Source organism: Amblyomma mixtum, chromosome 3 (genome assembly GCF_055824585.1).
Source record: "Amblyomma mixtum isolate Tamu chromosome 3, ASM5582458v1, whole genome shotgun sequence".
In the NCBI taxonomy this organism is placed as follows: domain Eukaryota; kingdom Metazoa; phylum Arthropoda; class Arachnida; order Ixodida; family Ixodidae; genus Amblyomma; species Amblyomma mixtum.
In genome coordinates this window covers 302,203,251-302,214,642 of record NC_143014.1, presented here as the reverse complement: position 1 = coordinate 302,214,642, position 11,392 = coordinate 302,203,251, and the positions used below count along the sequence as shown (strand labels likewise).

The following is an 11,392-nucleotide window of genomic DNA, read 5'->3' as shown; positions in this document are numbered from 1 at the left end:
TTTCCTTCCGAGAGTGTATTGTGTAGGCGCCCAGGGCGGAAGAGGGGGCCCCAAAACGAGGGTGTCTCGATGTGCGGGAGGGGAGAGCGGCGAGAAGCGCACGCACATCTAGGCGCCCTACGGCTACGAGCACCTGTTTCTATTCACCCCAGCACACCACTTGCACTTGCCGATCTGCGCCCTGCCTCTGGGATTAGTGCATTTTCCTGGCGCATTTTCCCTGTTTACATGAGTGGGATGCACGAGAAAGTTGACATGTTGCGCTGCTCTTGCGTTCATGTAAACGGAGCTTATCAGCCGTCCTAGTGTTATGCGCTTTTCTTACAGTTGCACTGTAAAAACTAGCCGTCACTTTGACGGTCATCCTTTGGTCAATTTTCACGGGTCCGCGGCGTATTCCGAAAAGACCATTCCTTCGGCGTGGATCGGGGGGAGAGGGCAGAGCAACGAGGAGCACAAAAAAATAAACAAAATTCTCGGCCTTCTGATTAGCTCTTCTTCGCAAACGTCATACGACCGTTGACCTATCGCGATGCGGTCGCGTTTGGCGTCGCGCGGACTCTGCGTGTGAAGCATTTCTGGCCTCCTCGTGCCATCTTGGCGTCGTCGGTGTGCGCGGACCTTGTTTTTTTTCGTGTTCTGGCGCCATTTTGTTTTTCCGCGTTGGTGAGAAGACGGCGAGGCTTGGATTCATGGAAGCGGCTGCTGTCTCAAACCAAGTGCGCCTGATTACGGTAGGTGTACTGCATGTTTACTATATTTGCTTACATTTTCCTTTCGGAACGTGGTGTATGACACAAGCGCGGAGGGTCTCGTTCGAGCCGTCGTGGCGTGCACACCGCGGCGGCCGGCGTACATACGTACAGGCGCGGCCATAAGTAAACGTAGCACGCTAGTGCGTTTGAAGTGCAATCACGTTTTCTCCATTGGTAATAAAGAAGCGTTGTTTGTCTACAAGAAAGCCCACCAACCTCCTCTACCAGCATGCGCGTACCACTGCTGGAAATTTTAATTAGGTGACGCGTGAAAAATATTCGAAGAGAATTGCGTGCTCCGTTTACTTTTGTCCGCGCCTGTACGTTTTTCGCCTCAAGCCCGTCGTGGATTCGTCTCGCGCTGTGTTCGCCCGCTTTCCTATACAAGGGTTACCATCGATGCAAACTTTCTTCTGTGCGTTCCCTGTGAGCCCGCTCCTTCCTAACGCGAGAGGTGGCCTTGTATGCTTCAACACTCAGGTGAAGGGAACACGCGAGCCGATCGCGCGCTTGTGGCTGTTGTAAACAACGCGCTGTCGTGCTTTTGCGCGGTCTGCTAGACTGCTGGTCGCGCGGCTGGTAAGATGTGATGTGACAGCTATTACCCCATTGTGCTCCTTCGGTGCGTATTTGGCTTTTGAATTAAATCGTCCTCACTGTTTTAAAACTCTTACTGTTCCAAAAGTATAGCACGCACGCATCGTATTGCTCAAGACGTGGCCTGCCTCCAGTTTTTAGAACAGCCGCAGGGGCTCGATCGGCCCGCATCGCGATGATCCCGCGTGTTCGCTGCCGTATTGCTTCAACCTGCATTAGGTGCGTTCGCCTTTTCCTTCGTTTTTTTGCGGGGACATCTCGAGCACGCCTGTATCGTTTACTTTCGCGCTCTGCCGCGCCTATTTCGTCTGTCCGGAACTGTCCTGCAGCTCTTCGGTCGGCTGTACTCGCCCCGGCTCCTAACGCTGCAGCCGTGCGAGGCGGCGGCGGTCGGCCCGCTGGTTGTTTTATGTTCCTGCTGCACTGGCCGTAGTTTGACGTGATAACTCCGAGGTCCGCTGTGCCTGCAGCAAGCTGTGATAGCTTCGTGCAAGCGGGCCCCGATTTTCTAGAACGAGCATCTTGCTAGGAATACATATTCGAAAGCAAAAGATCAGCCCAGACCGAGAGCCTTCGCTGCCCTGTAACCTTAAGGGTGAACCGAGTATAATCTCTGATGTCTTTCCTATGGCACCAAGCTTGCCGTATGCATAGTTTGTGTTAGTCTTGAAATTACACAGCAAAACTTTTGACTCAATAGTATTACGTGCTAGTAATTTTGTTCCCATGCAGGCTCAGGTATGGGCGACATCCACCTACTTGCCCTTGCAGTCGACAGAGAGGAGTGGACAAGTCTAGACAAGGCAGTGGGACTCCTTCTTGGAGCCTTTCTTGGTTTCAACATCTGTGATCCACCCGGCAGCCCTCTCACTATGGAACGTTTGCAGAGGTAAATGAGTGTGAAATAATTAGAAGGACCTTTTCTATAAAGGTTGGGATTTCAGGACCAGTCAAATATTTATTCAAATAATATGCGTGACTTAAAATCGAGTACTTCTTCGAACGAAGAAGCTTAGGTGATTATTTTGAAACGAATTCAAGCGCACAACAACACGCACACAAGAGAGGAAAGACACAGGATAGCGCCTGTCCTGTGTCTTTCCTCTCTTGTGTGCGTGTTGTTGTGCGCTTGAATTCGTTTCAAAATAAGCTATGCACCATCTAGCCCAAACAGAAGTTTTGTTAAAGCTTAGGTGACCTCTGGTCAGCTTCCTTGGCTTTGTGGGTTCTTATAGGGTGCTGCAATACAAGGTGCAGGACTGAAATCTTTTCTTTCAGGGATTTATGGTTTATGCACTAGTGAGTAATCTCATAACTTGGCAGCCCTTAGCACAGCAAGCTGGCACTATTCATATCGTGCATCATCGCTTACAGCTTGAAACTTGGGAAAAACCCACCTAGGCACAAATGATTTCACGACACAAGAAAGAGACGAGGAGACAATGGACAAGCGCCAAGTTCCAACTATTTTTTGCTCGAAAAAAAAAACATACATTTATAGTCTCAGGTAACGCCCACATTTACACACCACGTGCCTTATCGCAGCCCTAACTTATCGCCTAGCACGAACATTATTGCTAAGAAAATCGTACTCAGCCGCATACAACCTAACTGAAGTGTCACTCACGCACAAGGCTGCCTTTTTCTTTATGTGAAAGGCTTCCAATAAAAGCCTCGCCTGCTTGAATTTGCTTTTGCCCACAATCCTCGCCTTTTCCAGTCGAGGTGCACACTTGCACGTGTTAACGTGGCTCACCAAAGTGGCGTATTTGTCTTTGTTATTCACTACCTTTTTGTCATGTTCCCCAAGGCGTTTGTTGATGCACCTCCCCGTTTGCCCTATATAGGACATACCACAGGTCAGGGGTATCTCGTACACCACTCCTTCCGTGCAGCGTATAAAGGTGCGCTGATGTTTTATGCTGCACCCAGGGCGCTCAGTGCCACAAATCCGGGGTGTAAGTTTGCTCAACTTGTTTGGGGCTGAAAAAACAAGCGGTACCTTGTGCCTGTTAGCCACCTTCTTCAAATTGTGTGACAGTTTGTGCACATAAGGCATGACTTCAGGTTTTACCGCAGGGCCCCTTTCTTCAAGATTCTTTGGACTGGTGCAGCGTTTTGTCTTTTGGAGGAGGGTTTCAGCGACAGCAGTCAACACCACCGAGGGGAAGCCAGCAGCCAAAAGGCGTCCAATCTGATTTCTTAAGCTATCGTGCATTTGGTGCGGACAGGACTTTGAAAGCAAGGACTCAAAGCATAACGAGGCGATGGCGCGCTTCACAATTTTTGAATGCGCCGTATTGAAGGGCAGCAGTTCCTTGCTAGTACGAGGAAAATAACCCCAACATAAATGGTCCTCCCGGAACGCCAAGCTTAGGTCTAAAAATTGTAGTTTCCTCTCCCTTGGGAGCTCATGCGTAAAAACTAGGACACACCCTTTGAAGTTAAAAACACTTAAAATCCTGGACACATTAGCTTTAAAAGAATTGTAAAAACCAGTGGATAAAAGGATAAGAAAATTGTCAACATATCTAAAAATTTTAAAAACAGATCCTCCTACCAATAATTGTGCAAGTTCCTTGTCCAAAGCAACTAAAAAAATTTCACATAAAATAGGGGCGACACAGGAACCTATACATATGCCTTTTCTCTGTAAGTAGGGTTGCTCATTAAAAACGATAAAAGTGACCTTAAGATATTGCTCCAATAAATTCAAAAAGTTTTCCACAGACATACAAGCAGCATCCCGGAAGTCCATTTCCCCTGTACCTTCAACACACGAAAGAACAGACGCCAGTAGCTCAGCATGCGGGACGGAATAAAACAAATCTTCTATGTCTACAGCAAAGGCAGATCGAATTTCTGGATGCGTTTCAAAACAATGAACTACATCTATCGAGTTCTTTACCCGAAAAGGGTCGTCCAGTTTAAGAGAGTTAAGCTTGCTTTGCAAGAAACGGCTAACATTATGCTGCCACGAACCATTTTCGCTCACTATAGTGCGGAACGGAATGTCAGGTTTGTGGGTTTTAGCAGTAAAGAATATGGAAAGACAGTTCCGTTTGCTTTTCGCTATATCACTAGCGAGCTTCGGCAGATGGAGGTCCTTACAAAAGTTAATGAACCTGGTTTTAACTCTCACTGCTGCTTTTTTATTGGCTATAAAATTCTTGTCTACTGCTTGCAATGCTTTTTCATTGTAAAGTCCTTTTTTCATGACCACAAACCTGCCATCTTTGTCTGACTGAAGGAGACACAGCTCATTCCTATTAAAAAAAAGAGGGAACATGACTGAATCACGTTCCAGTCGACTGGTTACAGCCATCTTAACAGATTTTTTGAGGCAGTCCACTCCTTCCAACAAAGACCGTTCTTGGTTTTCTCCTTTTGCTTTCGCAGCAATGTTCCTGTTTGTGGCGAGCAGTTCATGGGCAGGCACATCCGGTTGAATGCCGTACTTTGGTCCTCTCTCAGGCACATCTAACAACCTGTCTGGGACATTTGCATCCCCTAACACCACCACGCGGCTCGTGCTGTTGTCCTTTTTCTTGTTAACATCACCGAGCAGACCTTTTAGAACCTCCCTCCACTTGTCCTCTGTCCGCTGGGCAGCTTGCCGCTTGAAGAAAGCGTAGTTCTTCTCTGCAAGCCACTCTGGAAACTCACTGCGGCAGATGACATGTAGCCAGTCGTGAAAAAAAACGAACCTGGCGCCACAGTTCAGATCTAAGTATCTTGCCTACCCGCTTAACGTGTCCCCAAGAAGGCTTCACAGCACCAAATAGTAGACTTACATCGTGCGGAATACTTCCTTTCCGAAGGCAGAAGTGTCTGTGTGTCTACTCTCCGTGCTACGCGCCAGCTTTTGGTGTGCTCCATTGTGAATGCCATGTGCCAAGCAAGACGCTACGCCTTCTGCCTTCGGAAAGGAACTATTCCGCACGATGTGCAACACGTGCACAGTGTTCCGCAACACGTGCAAGTGTGCACCTCGACTGGAAAAGGCGAGGATTGTGGGCAAAAGCAAATTCAAGCAGGCGAGGCTTTTATTGGAAGCCTTTCACATAAAGAAAAAGGCAGCCTTGTGCGTGAGTGACACTTCAGTTAGGTTGTATGCGGCTGAGTACGATTTTCTGAGCAGTAATGTTCGTGCTAGGCGATAAGTCAGGGCTGCGATAAGGCACTTGGTGTGTAAATGTGGGCGTTGCCTGAGACTATAAATTTTATGTGTTTTTTTTCCGAGCAAGAAATAGTTGGAAGTTGGCGCCTGTCCGTTGTCTCCTCATCTCTTTTTTTTCCCAAGTTTAAAGATGGAAAGCCTACTAGCCTGTCAACATGCCTTCCATCGCTTACAGCGTTTACCAAATTTGTTACACGTTATTCAGTGTTCTAGCAAAAAAACAGCAAAAACTGAGACACAGGTCGATGAGACGGTACACACACTACCGCCGAATTTACAGCTGATTTATTTTTGCAAGCGCATATGCAACTGAAACAAGCCCAGTCGTCATTCCATTCCTGATAAAAAGCGCCACTTTTTTTCTGTGATAAGGACAGAGAACCACTTATTCTTTTTTTATAATTTGTTAGAAGTGTTTCAAGCAGTTCTTGCTCATGCCTGGACTTACCCCTGCTAATAATGTTTGTACCACTTATTCTTTTTTATAATGTGTTAGAAGAGTTGCAAGCAGTTCTTGCTCATGCCTGACTTAACCCTGCTAATAATGTTTGTGCTGTGAAACAGGCTGGCATCTGCTACAGTCCTTCACATACAAAGCAAGGTTGCTACAGGTGCCTGCTTGCAACTTCTTGCCATGTTATCTGCGACGTTCATTCAGGCATTGCCGAGTCTGCCTGATGTATACTTTCCCACTCGACATATGGATTTAATACACAACCCTCATTACACACACTGTGAACTCCAATTAGTGGTTGCTCTTGCAGGCTGAAAACACAAACTGGATACCAAAATTTCGGACACTCTTTCAACCCATGGGAAATTTTATGGAAGTATGAGACAAGAAACACTGAGGTGATCCTGTTCTTCCATAAAATTTCCCATGGGCTGTAAAGAGCGTCCGAAAAATTTGGTATCAACATGGTGTTTTCAGCCCCTCATGAGCTATCTGGTCTTTTCACCCGCATCTCTGGCTGTGCAGAGAACAAGCATGCAAGACCAACCACCAAACGAGGTTCACAAAGTGTGTGGTGGGATTTGTGTATTCAACCCCATGTGCTGTGGGAAAGTATACATCGAGCAGGCTGGGCAATGCCTGAATGAATGCCTCAGGAAACAAATTGCATGTGAGCACAGGGAGCAACCTGGCGTTGCATGTTAGGGACTGTAGCAAATGTTTACCACTGTTTCACCACACGAGCATTACTAGCAGACGGAAGTCCTTGCCGAGCGAGGACTGGTTGAAGCATTTTTAATAAAAAGAAAGAGCAATCCTGCATAAGCGAGCCATCTATCCTTATAATAGTGAAAGACTGCCGTTTTTTGCCTTGGATGGAAAGATGATTGAACTTGATTTTTTCATTTGCATCGGCGCTTGAGCGAGAAAATGGCTTCAAGTACATGGATGAGCCAAAAATGAATCATTTGTAAGTTTGCCAAAAGTGTGTGACTTCTTCTGGTCCTGTGTCACGGTTTTCAGGATATTGCAGAAAACACCTGGTATAATTGTTTATGTAATTCAAAATATCTTTGGTCATCTATGATGCTCACTTAGACTAGAAGCAAGTAATGCGTAACCCTATCAGTACATGTGTTGTACACCTTGTGATGGTCACAAGTGCTTCCTCCAGAGTGATGCATTGATCTGCCAGAGTTGTCCAGTTGAAAGGAATGTTTCTGATACCTTCCACTTCCAGACCTGCCCTCCTAAGACCGCCTAGATTGGTTTATGTGCCGTTGCCTGCTGATCAAAGCTTTGCCTTGAGGAAATGTGATGTGTACTCTCTTTGACAAATTCAAGTAGAGTGACTGTGTTGCTTTCAAGTGGTAAATGTAAAGGTAATGTCGTGTATATAGCATGAATGGTTGCATCAACAAAAGGATGATGCAATAAGGGAACAAGACAGTACACCTTTTGAACTACAGTGTAAAATATTTCCGCAAGGTGCGATATATTACAGCGGTGGACTGTCGTCGCAACTTGACAAAGCCCATGCCTTGCAAGCCACGTTAAAGAGTTAGTCAGGTTAAAATTCATTGTTGTGCATGACAGTTGAAGTGCAACACAGTTCATAAATGGAAGTTGGACAGATGCGTTATCTCCCTTTTATAGAAAAGAGAATTATGTTTTGATTTCATTTACAAGTATTTAATGATGGCAACAAATTCTAGCTTTAGTTAATAGTTTTTCATGTTCCCTTTAGTTAACATGCTTTCACAGTTTTATTTTAATCGTTTGGAAAGCTTATTGGAGCTGAAAATGCCCTTCGAACCTGCGGTGTGTAATAGAAGCTGCAGTCACTTGCCTTCTATTTATAGGCATCTATGATGCCACTTAGCAGGTGCAAGGTGGTCAACCGCAACGAGAAGTCAGTGTCAATGGATTGAGGCCCCTCTAGTGATTCTTTACTTGATTGTTTAGTTGTGTCAAGGTTTTGTATGTTGCCTTGATTTATGAGGCACGTAATAATATATCTGTTTACTATATTTTTTACCTGATGTCCTTCCTGACTCAGGTGCTCAGCTACTGATTCCAAGTGAGGGATCAAACACCATCCATAGTAGCTGCATTGCTCTGGAGGCTAAATGCAAAGAAGCACGTGTGCTAAGCGATGTCGGTGCATCTTAAATTAAGAACTCCAGGTGGCCAAAATTAATCTGGAGCCCTTGAGTACAGCATTTCTCATTGGCAATTTCCTCGAATTAATTTTCTACATTTTTCTAAAATGATGGACATGATTTTTGTGTGTTTGGAAATAATGTCTATTTTCTTTGTTCACTTTTCCTGTGCAGATGCCATTTGCGAAAAACTGCATTTGATGCATCAGAGGCACAAGGTTTTATTCGCAGGTAGCTGCCCGGTTCGTGTGATAGAGAGGGTGGAAGGAAGAGACGCTTTGCCGAAGTCTTCTCCCCCCTTCAACCAAGCACGCCACCTGCGAGTGCGGGGACAGCCCCCTGCACTGTGCCTGCATGTGTGCCTCCCAATCCCCTGGCCTCTTCCACTTCCCGAGGGCCCTCCCTCCCTACAGCCCCGGCCATCACCCATCCGACAGCACCTGCCACCACCCTTCCCAGCCCCTAACGATTAATTCTATTTGGACTTTTTCGTAAAATAAATGTTCTTTTCATGAATACTTTGGTTGTCTCATTTTATGAATATTTGCGTGGTTGCTTACGAGTGAACATTTGCATTAATGTTGCCCACTGAAGATAAAAATTAACATAGGCTTTACTGGTGAGTAGTAAATAGAAAAGGGCAGTGGCATGCCAATCTTTCAGCCACTGATGTGACAGGTTGTATGCGCTGTCATGAATGGAAAAGCCTGTGCTTAGTCTGCATTGACAGTGCCAAATGGCTGAACATATCAATCTTGGCATCAACAGTGGGATATAAATGGAGTATATGAAAGGAGTAGCTGGTTTTCAGTTCATATTGGTATGGCTATCCATGGGACTAATATTGGCATCAACAATGGGACATCAATGGAATAGCTGATATTCAGTACGTATTGGTAGTACCAGCATGGCTGAACATTGGACCGATACTTGCAGGACCAATGAAGTATGAGTGGATAGGCCAGTGATATGCCCATACTGGCAGTGCCAGAATGGCTGAACAATGGGACAATCTTGGTATGAAGTATGGGCCAAGGTTGGAAAATGTAGTAATGTGCTCCTATGCCAATGCCAGCCCAATATTGATGCCAATGTATTCCAACAATGAGCCATTGTTGGTACAATGCTGGCGTGCGGCCTGGGCGGTGACTCACCGCTCGCAGACTTCAAGTTGAACGGGTTGGGAGGGCCGACGACTGATGGCGGTCTTCTTTCCGTTGATGTAGGGTGCGTTGATGACGACGTGGCCGCGGCAGAGCACTGACCTCGCGCCCTTGGACACGACATCACGTTCGGGCACAAGAAAGTTAGTGCACCCCTTTCACGCCGGCTGAAACGGGCGAGGACGTTCGGCGGCGTCCAGATGTGTAACCTTGTCCACAGCGAGGGGTCCTTCTCATCCTCGCGCTCACGCAGAAGGACACAACGGCACAACTCACAGGCGTTGCCTTGGCTCATGGTTACGCGCGCACACAGCCACAGCCACAAACACGCATACACCGGCACGTGCGCGGACGCTGGTCGGCGACAACGACCCCCCCATCAGAAGCGTCCAGAGGCGCCGCGGCGAGGGTCAAAGGGTGCACTTTCCGCCCTCCATCGCCCCAAACGCCCCGCCAACTTCCCCTCCGTACGGGCCGCACAAAACTCACACCGCGACACACGGCTCCTTAACGAGCCAACCACCCACAGTCGGGCCGGAAATGAGAAAAGGCGCGCTGTACAAACGACACCTAATTCAATCTATTCCTTCTAGAAGATAAGAGCGAGCACGAGCGGGCTGAAGTTTGCCTATGTACATCTCGGTACGTAAGAACGAAAACAGACGAACCAGCAGGAAACGAAAGTGGCTAGAAAACTGACTAAAACAAAACAAATAAATAAACTGATAAACACACAAGGCTGGAACTGAGCATGCTGCAAAAACAAAAAAAAATAACACACCGTGCTTCACCTGGGTAGGGCCTGACGAGAAAGCTCGCCAGCTAGCTGAGGCTGCGTGCCTTCGGTTGCGGAAAAGTCCGCCGTCCGGCATCAATCACACCGGTGACCGTCGCCTCAGATTGTACCGGTGCTCCGTACGCTTTCGTTCCGCAGCACCAGTTGTGCCTTTGCGCTTGCATTTGATACCAATGGGTACCGGCGCAAGCTCGTCAGACCGTGACGCGTAGGCCTTCAGGTCTATGAACCCCTGCTTGCTCCTGGGGAAAGGCCCCATCAAATCGCAGGTGGCCATCTGCCACGGACGCACACTGTCAATCGGTTTCATCATTCCAGGCGGCTTGCCGCCCCGTGACTTCACCTCTTGACAGACATGGCAGGAACGGCAATAGCGGAAAATGTCACGCTTCATGCCGGGCCACGTCACCGATTGACTCAGTTCTGCAAAAACTTTGGAGCCATTCAGATGACCGGCCAGTGGTTCGTCATGAGAGAATCGCAAAAGTGCGCCTCTTAGACTTTTGGGGATAACCACCTTGAACGGGTCGATGGACTCGTCATCGGTGGATATGTATTTCAGCACGAGCCCGTCATGGTCCAGCAAATATGAATCCCCGGGGTTCGCCGCGACACACGCTGGCTTCTGCCCCCCTGCGCCCGCTACAATACAAGTAGCGTCACGGCGCTCCGTCTCCCTGAGACCGTCGCTCACCTCGCGACAAAACGGGTCATTTTGCTGGGCTTTCAGTAGCTCTTTAGGGCTGAAAACGATTCCAGTCATCCCAGAGGGGAGCCTGGTCTCGTCCCCACTCAGGTTTGCAGCCAAAATTTCCGTTCGCGTCGGCACCTCCGAGGCGCTCACGAAGAGCTTTGCCTCTCGTCCGCTTTGCGAAGCGCTGCTTGCCTGGTTAGCGGAATGGGTTAACCCGTTTGCGGGTTCCCCCTCCTTGCCGCCCGGCGGCTCGTCCGCTGTTTCGCCCCCTCCGCCTACAGGCGTCAAGGCGCCGCTGGCGAGTGGGGCACGGGATAGCGCGTCAGCTACCACGTTTGTGCTCCCCTTTCGACACTGCACGGAAAAGTCGTAATGCTGTATCAGGAGAGCCCAGCGCGCCAGCCGACCCGCAGGCTCGCGGAGCCGCATCAGCCAACTGAGCGCACTGCACCCCTGCCTCAGTGGAGGCTTGGGCGGGCTACACGAACGAGGGAGGCAAGGCTCCTAGTTCGATGAGCGGCGTGGTTTCCACAGGGAACCGGGCCAGCGCCTCGCCGTTCCCAGAGCAGAATTGACTGCTCGCGGGGCACG

General features: G+C 48.3%; 1 long non-coding RNA gene across 2 annotated transcripts; it reads left to right on the top strand.

The window, feature by feature from the left end:
- The first annotated feature begins 293 nt into the window (after positions 1-293).
- On the top strand, positions 294-8,664 carry LOC149355416 (uncharacterized). 2 transcript variants are annotated; one of them, XR_016291501.1, is made up of 3 exons: positions 294-734; positions 2,085-2,241; positions 8,323-8,664. It is a non-coding gene; the product is annotated as an uncharacterized LOC149355416 (long non-coding RNA). The 2 variants fall into 2 exon arrangements; XR_016291502.1 differs by lacking the exon at positions 8,323-8,664 and adding an exon at positions 2,546-2,828 and having other exon boundaries at positions 2,085-2,368.
- Positions 8,665-11,392: the final 2,728 nt, after the last annotated feature.